At 44.4% G+C, this 13,860-nt stretch overlaps 1 protein-coding gene across 4 annotated transcripts in view; it reads left to right on the forward strand.

The window, feature by feature from the left end:
* Positions 1–13,860, forward strand: part of DPP6 (dipeptidyl peptidase like 6) — a 570,235-nt gene that overhangs the window by 400,794 nt on the left and 155,581 nt on the right. The window lies entirely within an intron of this gene.

A 13,860-nucleotide genomic window follows, 5' to 3' on the forward strand; every position in this document is an offset into this window, starting at 1 on the left:
AATTTCAAATTCCAGTTTGCATATTTATCCAGTGGTTTAGGGAGAAGAAAGAATATTTCATCTAATTGGCTGCTGCTTTCAGTGTCTTCTACTGCCCCAGCTATTTGGTGTTGACTCAGTTAAGAGCACTCCAGAGGGGAGCAACACATTCATAGACCAGAACGGACTGCTCCAGAGTTTGTTCCACTTCCAAGGATTGCTATCACTTGCATTTGCCCTGTAGCACAAGTAAGCACTGGATTTACTGTGAAGCTTTCACTCTTCAGGACAACTTAGTATGTAGTATGTATGAGTGACTATATATAGTATAGTATATATGGTATGATATAGTAGGTATATAGGAGTATAGTACAGGAAATTTGAGATTGTGCTGGTGATCAAATGGCATCCCTCTACCTTGCAATCTAAGCGCAAAGAATCCGACCTGTGTCTCTGTTCCAGCCCCCTCCATCCCGTGCCTCCTCCTGCGCCCTTCTGCTCATCGCTCCGTGCATCGCACCCCGCGCCGTTCTGTTACCGTCCTCTGTTGTGAACTTCCCTTTACTGTACAGCTCTAATTATGTTGTCCATATGCTAAGCGTGCATATGAGCTCCAATTAGCAGCCCATTTCATACTGCGTATCTTAAATGTTGTATTTGGACATTTCCTCGTTTGCATATCCTTCTCCATAGCCTGTCGGGAGTGTCCTGTGCCGGCCTTTCGTTAGCCCTCTCACGGATGACAGATGGCCCACTCGTTAGTCTAGTCCCTAACTGCTTAGCAGTTCTGCTCTCAAGCTCCACATTACTTTGTAATTAGGCTTCACAATTCCTGGGCTTTTCCTGTAGTTCCTCTCACACAGGATTTTAGCTCAGGTTTCCGAAAAGCTCACTGAGGTGCTGCGATGTTCCTGTAATTGTGAGCAAAACACAAGATAAAGAGGGGTACCTGCATTTCGTGCTCAAGAGCAGCTCAGCCAACTGAGTAGTCTTGAAAACAATAATTTGTAGTCATTACCTGGACCTGGCCTGAGAAGCCGCTCGGGTTATGAGGGCTGTCTTTGCGGCTCTGTGGAGCTGCAGTGATTCCTCTCAGCTGAGAATCTGACCCCCAGCATCTCGGGAGCGCTCCTCCTTTTTCACGGGGGGGGCAGCATCCTGCCCAACGTCAAAGTAAGCAGCAGGGATTGAACCACATACACCACTTGCGGAAACTTATCTTCTGTCTTTGCACTTAATGGCAAATACATTTTGCCCACACAGAAAATACTTGGCTGCTGTTGTAGTTAGAGAAACATAATAGCAGCCTAGAATATACTGCCCGTGGTTATTGCGACTGATTGGATGCAACACGCTGTCACCGCTTACTTCTTGGAGGATGTTTTTTCCAGCCTTGCTGTTGGCATCTTGCAAGACAGAGTGTATGCAGCGGTGGCTGTTGCCAGGATTTTTGGCTGTATGTTAGTGACTGGAGGCTCCATCTAGGAGTGCATCTTCTTTGTGCTAGACACTGGCCAGGCACGGCGAGACGGTCCTTGCAGAGAGGTTGCAGCCAAATGAGAGAATAAAGGTTGAAACGAAGACCACAATATATTCAAGCAGTGAGGGGCACCGAGGCACAGGGTGCCAAAGGACACATTCAGGGTCGCAGGGAGTTGCCTTAATAAAAATCTGAAAATCAAGCCCTGCTCTCTGAGGTTCCTGCCCACTTGCTTCACCTGCAACGCTGGCGAAATAGTATTTATTCTTGTCCGAAGAGGAATGGCGGGCAAATTAGCAAAAGGCTCTGAATGGTGTTTTCAGAAATGGCTCGGTTATTTGGAAACCTGCCACACAGTGAGAGCCAGAACCGCTGCGTGCCTAGCTCGCATCTGAGAATGGCAGCTAGGCTTTTATCGCCAAAGCCCTTCTGAAAAATACACTAATAACTAATTTCTACATGTAATAGAGTAATTCTTTTCTCTTTAATACTGAAGCACATATGTTTTGTGGCATGTTTTACTAATAACATCATAGAATCTCCAGGCTCTTTTAAAGTCTAATATTGAATTTAATGACCTAGAACTAATAAGTTTTATTTACCATGCAGAAAAAAATCATTGTGTAGTAACTGAGGTAATTTATTTCAGTTTACCTTTTGTAATAATGCTCAGATCAACAATAGTTGGATAGCCCAAATGCCCCCAAGTCTATTCTGTGCAGTGTAAATCCATTGCACTGTATTGATAAAAGCACTGATGCATTTCAAATGATGCAGATGCTTGTGGAGTAAATGAATTATTTATAGTTCGCTTTGCATAGATATTAAGAACTTTGTAAGTGCTAATATTTTTCATTGTGAAAAAGGGTTTGCGTTAAGGTGCTACTTTGACAGCCCTTAAGACAAAAATTGCCCTGCTAGACAGCTACAACATGGTTAACTGGAGCGCAGGCTTGTCCAGGCTGCTCATCCACCAGCCAAAAGATTGACCGCTTCCAAGCAACCATCCAAGCTGTAAGGCAGCAGGAGCCTTTCCTTTGGCAAGGTTGGGCTGTTGGCAGGAGAGAAAAACTCATCTTTCCGTTTGTCATCGGAGGAACAAAGTCATCTTCCTTGGATAGAGCAGTTTGCAGTGTGGTTTGGGATCTGCGTTAGGAACGAGCAACACTGCCGCGAATGCTGGTGAGCCCCAGAGATGAGAGCCACACGCTCGCCCCAGTTCCCATCTTACATTCAATGGATGTCGGCTAGAAACTGCTGACAGGTGGTTTTGTTAGTGTAAATCTGGTGAAGGAATAGAGATAATTGGGTTACTCTATTGGAGTGTTTGCTTCGTTACCCACCTTGCTAAACAGAGATACTGGTTAATTAATTTCAGGGTGTTTTAAATATGTGTTAAAAGGCTTAAGTGAATGGGTTTACTGGTTTTAGTGCTTCAAAGAAAACTTGTCCTGCTCCCAACTCTGGTGTGCCAAAACTCATATCCTACCTCATGACAGCTTCTTTCTGCAACGTTTTTGTGAGTGCTCTGGCTTTTCAAGTGGTTTTGAAATATTTTCTAAGACACACAGCAAATTACCTGGAGCACAGCACATTGATTTATGATGTATAAGGTTTCAGTGAACTTCCAGCCCCAATTGCAGAGACCCAAAACCCTGAGAAGCCATAACGACAACCTTATGCTGAGGTAAAGACACGGCACTGAAGGAAAATGCTGTGTGAACCAGAGGGAAATACAGGACAAGGACTGAAGGAGGCTCTTCTGGTCTAAAGCTTCATGGAAGAGTGGGGCAGTGCTCCTCGCACACCCCCACATGGAGGTTTTGCTGGGCATGGCCTTCAGAAACCTTCTGTGTGATTCATGAAGATACGGATACTGGTTCAGTAAGCACACGGTGAGCTTTTAGGTAGTGTTGGTGTCAGTGGAAGAGTCCGTGTGCTTTCAAGGTGGTTGATTGTGGTTCTTAATCTAAACGCCTTTGTGAAGTGACATCCTGTGTTGCCAAAGCAGGCAATGGGCTCATGCTCTGTCAAGACTGTTACAATAAGCAAGAAGAGATGAAAATGTTAAACCACTTGAACCATAATTTTGATTTTTGATCCCATCCTGGATCACCACCTTCTGCGGATCTGTGTTCCGAGAGCACTGAAGAGAAGCTGCCTTGCTCCCTGCCTTTCAGCGGCTGGGCAATTGCCGAAGTTCAGTGGTGACAGTAACCCATTCACTGAAGACAGGAAACACAGGAATTAATGCCTTTTTAACATACTGTAATAGACCATGGAGGAGAGCATTTCTGCCATGTAGCTGTTTTGTTCATTACTGCTAGAGAGAATGAAATGAGAAATCAATTTGGCTCTTTTAAAAATTAATATAGTCTGCAGGAGCAAGCTGGGGAGGAGCTCCGTACCTTGGCTTTAGCAGTGCCTCGGTGCCCAGCTTCTCCGCAGCGCCGGGGTGCTGGTGGGGCACGCGCGCTGCTGTCAGACTGAGAAAAATCATCCTTTGGCCTGTACAGCAACTTCGGGATTTGGAGGAAGAAACGTACCGGAGAAAGTCCTGCTTGTGAAAAATATCACACCCCAGAAAAGCAGAAGTAACGTTGTAGTGGTCAAATTAGAGGGGTTTGTTTCTGGTTTTTTTGAGTAGCTTGATGTCTTGAGGAGGTTAAGATTTTCATATGTGCCCAACCCTATGTTTAGGCACCTCCGTAGGTAACCTAATTTCTCCAAAGCCTGATGAACTCTAAGCATTCCTCAGTGTGTCACCTACTGCTGTTGAGCCTGAGTCAGATGCCCTCCTGAGGTACCAAACTAAGTGGCCTCAGACATTCAGTGCAATAGCTTTATATTTGTTACGTCCCTGCACCATGCTAGGTAGAGTGAGGAGTCCGACCCAGGGACCGGGCCGGTGGCTTGAAGGTCGCCTGGGAGAGGTGGGATGAAAGGGAGCGAGTGATGAGGAGGGCATCGGCAGCGTCATGCTGCGCTGGGAGGACAGGCTGCAGAGTCATGCAGGGGAGAAGACCAGGCAAGCGGGGAGGTTCCTGGGGGCGTGCAAGGAGGAGCAGGAGCTGGAGTTGTGCAAAGGGCGAAAATGAGCCTGGAAGTCAGTACCATGATGTTGCCTAAGAAATGGCTTCATGGCCTAAGACAAAGAGCTGGAAAATACATTCAATTGCTTGGGTGATATAATAGGGAACAATTTATGAATCAAAGATGGCTGGAAGAGGCAGGAGATGTCCTTGGACTTTACTTCTTGTTTGGGTTCCACCAACACTGCCTAATTCTGTTCTCACTGATTTTTTTAAAAAGAGCAGGACTTCTCCCCTCAGGGAATGTGATGGTCACACTCCACATGTTGGGCCAGCAAGCTTGTTTCCTATATTTTTTGATAGCCATTAGGAAAAACAGATTCCATGTTTCCCTTTCAAGTCCAGCTCCACTAAAATTAGTGCTTTTCTCTCACTGTAACTCAGAAGCGCAGCGGTGCCTCCTGCCAGGGCTGTGCCTGCTAGCGAGGAGAGGCTTTGGGGAATAATTTGAAGATATAAGAGGTGTGAAAGCTAGGACCACTTGGGCTCCTTTGTGTGTTAAATTTGTTTGCCGATTTGAGGTAAAAAATCCATGGGAATTAGGTAGAAGCTGCCCTCTCTGCTCCTCCCCGTCGTCATGCGTCGTCGCACCAAGGTGCGCAGCGGCGTTTCCCTGGCTCTCTGTTGCCGGTGACTAATACAAAGCTGCTAAATTGAGTGCTGGGTCCTTTTACCCTGCCAGCCAGGCAGACTTACTGCAACTGCACCCAGTGCGCAGAGGGGAGCCTTTTGATTAAAAAAAAAAGGAGAACAGCAGGGATGGAGAGGGGAAGGAAACAGCACGCTGCCCCCGGGAGCGGCTGCGTCCATGGGGGACTTTTGAAGACGCGGCTCACATCGGCGGTGTTTCTGCTGCTGGAAGAAAAGAAACGCACGCGGCAGTTCTGCCTACGTGCTTAACGGTTTGAATCCAGTTAAAAAAGGATCTGGGTTGTTTTTGTTGTTTTTTTTCATCTCGTTCAGAGCGGTTTGAAATCAAAAGCTGCTGCTCTCTGAGCCGAAGGAAAGGCACTGGTTTTACAGGGGTTTAACTGGGAGAGGGATCAGGTGTTCTCTCAGTGGGTGTTAGTTAAAAATTCAGGTGAACGACTCGAGGTACAGTGTGACACTGCTAGATGCGTTCCCTGGTTGACACCTGCGAAGCGGGTAATGGTGAGCTCCCAGCGGTCCCCAGCCCCTGGGGAAGGGGGAACTGCTGTGACAGAAATTGTCTTCGATAAGCCGTTAAAAGGATGGTCACAATTGCAGCCCAGCTGGTTGAATTTGTAGTAAAATAAAGTTGTGGGGTTTTTGTTTCCCTTTGCCTCTTCAGAGGAGTATAACACAGGAAAGAGGAGGGAGAGAAGCAAGGAAAGCCATGCTCCTGGGTGATGGAGCAAGCTGGACGCAGCAGTGGGTTGCGGTCTTCTCCCATGCCCAGGAGGTTGGCAGTGTCTCACCATGAGGAGGGTTGCTTTGGAAGGGAGTAAGAAATATATTTCATTTAGATCTAGCACTGCTAAGAAAATCTGGGCAGATAAGTGGGGAATTCCATTTGGAACTGTAGGAAAGGAATATCAAGAATGAGGGTTTGTTTGCATGAACTTGCTGAAGGTTTTCCTTACAGTCAGGCTGGTGTAAGGGTGGAGAAGTTTTGGGAAAGGAGTATCTAGGAGATGAGCATCTAGGAAAAATCAGAGGGAAGAGATGAGGTGCATAATTTCAGGATGTGCTGGGCAAGAAGCATGTTCAAAGGAGGACTGTAGAGGGATGATGGAGAAAGGAGAGCTCTTCAGGGTGTTTGGGCCTCTTGTTAAGAAGCTGATCCTGATTATAATCTAATACTGATGCCTTCAGTAGAGATTTCCAGAAAGGTTTATGTCTTTCAATACAGTCCGTCTTTAGGTGCCCTCTATTCTCTAGGAGGCAACTTGCTTACTTTTTTTTTTTTTAAAAAAAAAAAAGGCAACTTTGCATTTTTCCTACTGCCCTGCCTGACTTTGATTCCTTGTTGAAGATTTTTACGTGGTACAAAGCACATTCTCCTACCTCAGTAGCTTTCCCTGAGAGCTTGCTCCACTGTTCTCAGACACTTGTTGAACGTGGAGTAGTGCTTGCTTAGGATAATTAGAGCAGCATCTATTCTTCCACTTGTTCCTTTTAATGAGCATTAAATAAATATACGATGAGACACCATAATTTCATAATTTGGAGATGAGAAATACTGTATTTCTGGTGATTAAACTTCATATCAGATATTTGTAATTGAAAATTTAGCAGGCAAAGATTTACTTATCTGAGAAAGAAAGTCTCTGGTGAGTTTGGATCTCCTGACTGTATTAAGCTGTTGAACATATAAGAAGCAGTAGGGGATTTTTTTCTTACAAGAAATAGTACCAGACTTATATAATTCATTAAAAGAAATTCAGAATGAGATAATTATCACCGATCAAGGGAATATAATTATACTTTTAAATGTAGATATACAAATCTCACATCAGTGAAAATTCAATTAAGAGCAGCAGAGACCAAATATTTACCCAGCCCAAAATTCTGTTTCCATGAGAAGGGATATGCGTGCGCACAAGGACGAGTAAGAGTCCAGCGAGCTTCACACACTTTTTAGGTTATGGAATTAGCAGTCCTCTTGTAGTTTCCCTATTTAGTAACCCAAAATGTATTTCTCTTCCAAGTCACTTGCTAAGTGTCCTGCAGAGCCTCTTGCATCCACTGTGTCCTTCATCAAGTAGTTTCACTGGCCTGAGTTCCCAGAGGAACTGCTTCCTTCTGCTTACTTGGGAGCTTGCTCCTGGTTGCTTTGCTTGATGGCCCTTAGATCAGTACCTTGGATCATCCTGGTCATTTCGTGAATGTTTTCCATCTCTAATATATCATTTTAGAGAGGACGGGATGGGAACTACACACAAGGATTACATGGAAGTATTGGGCTGGGCTTCTCAAATGTGTTCACATTATTTGAGTTTCATGGCACTTTAAGGCAAGTGCATGCATATAGTATTGTACTGTGTTAGAGTTAAAGTCTATAGGTCCCAATACCAAGTTATAGCCCACTGAGTGATCACAATGCCATAAAATCATGCGATAGAGGTCCCCAGCAGGACTTTCAGAGCTTTACGTGACACTAGTGCTGGATCTGTACACATGCCCTATGTTTTAAAACTTATCACTCTGCTGACGTCTCTTTCCATTGCCAGTAATGAGGAATAATCTCTGGTAGAAAATAAGGTGATTCTGTAAGTGATCCCGAGACAGAAGTGGTCGTGCACGCTGTGAAGTAATCCCTGATTATCGGAGCGTAATACCTCTTCAAAGCCACTTCTAGTCTCCTACTTAGCAGAAAAGAACTCAAGACAACAAGTGTGAAGAAACGAAAGAAGGAAAACAAAAGGCAAGGAAAAGGAGAGTGGGAAACAACTCCCTAGAACATTTGACTGATGGAAAGAAAGAGCTGAACACGTAACCAGGTTTGTGTATGGCTGGGCAGGGAGTTTGCCTCCACAACGCCGCCAGCTGGGTATGATGCCGGACTTTCATCTTGCTACTTGACTTAAAGTCCCAGCTTCTGGGGACAGGTGACTTACAAAAATACTTACTTTGATACAAAAAGAGAATGAAATAAATCTTAAAACTTTTTTGGTCTCAAAGAGATTATTAAATCACATGTATTGGGGCCTATAGGAGACATGGGGAGGGACTCTATGAGGGAATGTAGCGATAGGACGAGGGGTAATGGTTTTAAACTGAAGGAGGGGAGATTTAGCTTAGATATTAGGAAGAAATTCTTTACTGTGAGGGTGGTGAGACACTGGCACAGGCTGCCCAGAGAAGCTGTGGATGCCCCATCCCTGGAGGTGTTCCAGGCCAGGCTGGATGGGGCTTTGAGCAGCCTGGTCTAGTGGGAGGTGTCCCTGCCCATGGCAGGGGGGTTGGAACTAGATGATCTTTAAGGTCCCTTCCAACCCGAACCATTCTATGACTCTATGATGTCTAAATGGCCCTCCAAAGGCTAAACATACTTGGAAAAGAATTCAATGTTTAATTTCATTATAAAGGCTATTTTAAAAAAATCAAGTTTTTTATAGCCTTATTAGTGATTTGTCAACACTTAAGGTTTTTAATAATTCACAAAATCTGGATAATCAGCTTCAAAGCACATTAACTTTCCAGGAAAGGCAGATGACAATGGCATGGATGGTAAAATTAAACAGTCTAGTAAAAAGACAGTGGGAAATTCCAAAATCTCAAGCCAAAATTGTGAAAAAAATGTTTCAGCTCAGAAGCAATTCCATAAAGGGCAAAATTTTGGATCTACTGGATGAATGGTGATTATTTTGGCATGCATTGATCCTTGTAAAAAATCAACTGTACGTTGCAGGGGTGGTGAATCCAGCAGTTCAAAGAGACTTTGGCCTCATTGCAGTTGCGTTCAGTATGGTCATTTACACAGCGTAAGCCAATGCAGGTGCTGCTTGGAAGTGTTGTCCTTGCCATGTGTGCACTGTAGGAATATTTGAATACCGTGGTACCTTCAGGCAGGCTGAGAAGAGCCGGTAAGAACTCAGACAAACATGTAAAATCCAGCAATTCTGGCTGGACAAAGTGTCCAGAATTTTTCCCAATAGTCTAAGTTATTATCACCCTCATAAACACTTATTCTGTGCTCAGCAGCCAATTTTCCTGTTTCCTAGCGGACAAGAGCCCATACCCAAACCCTGCTCCTGCAGCTGAGGCTGATTGCTCTCCGGGCTGGCAGCATGGGCAGAGCCGAGCCAGCGGGGGCTGAACTGGCCCATCCCTCCATAATCGGGTTCATGGACATATGCTGGGCCATGTGAAGATGTTTTCACTACTGTTTGTTATTGCTTCAATTGATGAACTGACTCTTCTACAAGACATATTCCTTGGAAGACTTGTGCATAAGCCAGGACCCTTATTAATCATTTGGAGGTATCTTTTACTTCCTTATTCTCCTTCCCGGTGGAGGTGTGGGCTGTGAACTGTGACGTAAAAAATGTCTTAAATCCTTTCTTAAAAATATCACCGAGAGTATATGTGTATATACATATTTTTCCTATGAGTTCTGTATTTTCCTTCTTCCAGATTTCAATTTCAGAGGCAGAATTTGTGAGGGTTTACTGTTACCTTCTGCCCTGCAGCATTTAGCTAATACTGAACTCAGTAGCATGCATAAGATATGGACTTAAAACAAATTAACCTTTAACATTTATTCTTTATTTCTTTTCTATGTGTAATGCCTCACAAAGGAAGATATTTTTTATAAGTAGAACTATATACCAATAATTTTAGTATTACTGATTTTTTTTCGTAATGGGGACGGAATGGCTGATATGGCTAAATTATCAAGACAGAGTAGTACAAGTGTCAAAAACAGGAGAGGGCTTATTAGAATTCCATATTTTGTATTTTCTTTCCTTCTCCTAGGGCAGGAAACTGAGAACATATAATCAATTTTCTGGTGCAATCAGTTTTTTTTAGGGGAAACAATATTGGGCTGTATTCAGGAGAGAGCAATACTGAAAATAGCATGTTTTTATCCAGTTTGGGGGACGTTATGACCTTGATCACTACCGTGAGTTTGGGTTGCTCCATCCAAAAAAGATAGATTGTAGTGGGAATAGACATGGTCCAGAGAAGGATAGAGACCATGACAGAAGCATGGAAATGCACAATAAGAATTGCTCTGAGAAACAAAGAAATTGTGTAAGGATATAGAAAATAAAGAAAAATATGAACAAGTCAAGATCTTTTAATTGAATAAGGACATTCTTTGGGTTTAAAGCCATCTGCTGAAAGTTGTTAACCCATTGAGAACCCACTGAGAAGATTTTTTGGATCAAGAGTTTTTGTCCAACCTTTGGACAAAAAGTTGCCCCGGATTCAAGAAAGGACGAGTCATTCTTTTGGTGTAACCATTTTTCATCCATCACACTTAGACCAGGTGTTCGTATCGGCTCTTTTGCTTCAGCACCTGCATCAGCGTGTTTGCCCTCTTAGCAGCAAACCACTGCTGATTCAAGACCGTTATCATGCAGGGCAGTGCGTGATGCACGATGTAGGTTCCTTGGCAGAGAGAGGACTAGGAGCGTAAACAGGTGAAATAAGAAATTCAGGAACCATTTCTGGGATTTGGTGTGGGGCTCCCCGCAGGAGCTGACCCGGTCATTGCAGGGAAACTCATTTGGGATGTTAAGGGAAAACTCTTTACTTAGCTGACGCTAATTTTTTGCATTCCCTAATCAGTTAGTTTAAAAACTATGGGATTGTATTTGTAATTGTAAGCTCCTCCTGCCATTAGCGGTTCCCTTGCAGTTGGGTGCGAGGAGTCTCGGCTCCCCTCCAGGTGCTCTTCTTTGCCAGGTCTGCTCCCCAGCATCACATTCGATTATTTATTAATGGTTTCTTGCAAGTGTCGAAAGTGTTTCCATCGGCTTTGTAATATGGTGCCCTCTTGTGACCAGTCTAAAACCAGTAATCACACACCAGTAACCAAAATGTGTAGGATGTTGGATTTCGTGTCTTATCCGCCTTGATTTTCAAAAGCCCGAAGTCAGGGTGATCTGTCCCCAGCCAGATCCCTTCTGCAGCTGGACTTCAGCACAGTCAGACTTTGCCAGACACATCTGAAATGACAGAGTAGCATAAAAGGGATCGTGAAATAATGAAAAGATAATTGAAACTTTATCCAGAGCTGTATATACAGAAAATTTGCTTTTTAATATACAAAGATCTCAGTCAGACAGTACTGAAATTTCAGTACTCTGCCCACGATAATAATCATAAAAAGGGAAAAAAAAGGCACTTTATATGTTCTTTCCCTCCATCATGGCCACTAACAAAGGTAATTTGTTTGGGGGCAAGGAGAAGGAGGCAAGGAAATGCACAGAGGAATTAAGAAAGCAAGCCGTGGGGTCGCATTTTAAGGAGAATTTATTCGTGGATTCCTTTTATTCTCCACGTCAAACGGATTATTACATTTACGTGTAACACTTTGGGTTATGCGCTCCCCTGTGTGAAGCCGAACTAAATGAGGCAGGCAAGACCCGGTGCGTTTGGCCGAGAAGGAGAGGGGTCACCGAGCGGCGCTGCGCTGGCCTGGGGGACAAGCAGGGAGTGCTCGGAGCAGCGGTACCTGCACGGAGCCGGCAAGGTGGGGACGACAGCCAAGCAGGAGTGGCAGCTTGGGCTCTCCTGTGAGCTAGCAACTACTGTGGCAAAAGCCCTGCAGGTTTTATACTCCCGATAAAATCCGTGTCACTGTGTATTTGGAGCTGTGCCACGTGACGGAGCAGGGACGAGCTGTTAGACACTACCTGTTGTTCGCACTTTATTTTGCTGTTTAGGCACGTGGTGAGACCGTGCAAAAAAACCAACACGTGGGATGTGGATAAAGGCAGCAGGGACCGTTTCCTGGGAAATTAGCTTTTTTTTTTAGGGTTAAATTGCTCTTGGCCTGTGCTGAATGTGGGAAGTTTCTTGGCAGGGTATCAAAGGGTTGAGTATAATCTGGTATCGCCAGCTGTCCGTACTCGGGTAACCTAGGGGTCATCTGCACTTTTCCTGTTATAACATCTAGGGTTTGAAGAGCACGTGGCAGGAGCACAACTGAACAGGAAAAGAAGATGGCAGAGAATTTTTGAGGAAGATTTCTCAGCTCTGGAATGCGTTAAAGTCAGCTCCGTGTGCCGCAAAGCCCCCACGCTGCTGTCAGTCATTGCAGAGAGAGAAAGCGAGGGCAGCAAGCAACAAGATGTACGTTTTTACTGTTGTTGTTAGGATTTTTGCAGCAGTTTTGTAATCGGGATGATTTGCCCTGGGTGGAGTCAAAATGGATTTACGCAGAGGATTTCTCATTCGTTTTTTTCCTAATTGTAGTGTCTCTCTTTCCCCCCCCTCCACGTGTTATAAAAGCAGGTAGAAGCAGGGAAGAGGAGTTATTTGAAGTTGAAACGAGTTCTCTGTTTCTCACATGGACTTCAGCTTTTCATGCCTGTGCCACTAAGCCGTGATCGGAGCGTACAGAGTTCCCAGAGTGGGGCTCTTTGAAGCGGAGTTCAGTCTCGCAAATGAGAGGCAGCTGCAGAATTGTGTCTGGTTTCAAATTTGGGATTGAAATTTCAAAGTTGTGCTCTGCCTGGGTTTCAGGCTTGGTGCAGAGGTCAATGAGATTGAATAAGCTTTTCTTTTTTTTCTACATTTGGATCTTGAAAGATTTGGGATTAGACAAATAAGAAAAACAGACTGGCATTACTGACTTTTATAGTTTTAAGTTTTCCCAGGACTCTGTCTTCTTTGAGCTTTTGGCAAGTTGATTTACAAGCCTACGAGAGATGCACCTTGATATGGGAATTTTCCTGAGCTCTAGGTGTGTTTTATTTTACTAGTACTACTGTGAAAGCACTATATTGGTGCACCAAGTGCAACTGCATTGAGGTGATGAGCAATTAAAACCACTCGTGCGTAATAAAGCACATTCTATCTTGTTGCACTTACTTAATGTACCAATGCGACGTGTTATACAGCATTTAACTAAATTACGGTAAATCACCTATTTAAAGAAGTTTTCCTTTCAGACTCTCATAAAAAAAGAATTGCTGGAAACAGTGAAAGGATAATGACCCATAATGCCAGAAAGATAAAAATGGCATTTGAGTTGTCTCCTGGAGTTAAAGACTGTAGCGATGTCGTTAAAGGCAAGCTGTTCTCTCCTGTTGCTGCCTTGCATCAGCATCACAAAGTGTAACAGGCTCTTGCTTATTTCTGCGCTGCAGAGTAGCAAAGCTGAAGAAAAAGGAGTTGCTGGCGGAGGGCGGGTGGATTGAATTACACACAGAATGGTTTGGGTTGGAAGGGACCTTAAAGATCATCTAGTTCCAGCCCCCCTGCCATGGGCAGGGGCACCTTGAAGACAAAAAGCCAGGGGGCTGTGACGAGTCACAAGTGCCAAGGTCTATGAGGACCTAAGGACCAGCTCTCACTGTGGGTGGGGTGAAGCTGGGGGCACGGAATGGGGTTTTGTTGCCGTTCACCACTCGTGCTCCTTCCCTCCCTCTCTCTCTGTTATCCCAGAGCCCGGTACTGCAGCAGCAGGGGACAGGGGATGGGAAGCCTTCCCTGCATTTTCTCTCTGGGAAGCAGCTTGATATCAAAAGCAGCTTGGCTTCTGCTCTGGGGAGGGAATTTCAGATTCAGTCATTTATGGGCACGTGCTCTAAATATCAAATAGATGCGCTGCAGTATGTCTAGAAAGAACAACAAATCGTAATACTAAATGCATCGTCACAATGGTCG

Source organism: Larus michahellis, chromosome 2 (genome assembly GCF_964199755.1).
Source record: "Larus michahellis chromosome 2, bLarMic1.1, whole genome shotgun sequence".
NCBI classification, from domain to species: Eukaryota; Metazoa; Chordata; class Aves; order Charadriiformes; family Laridae; genus Larus; species Larus michahellis.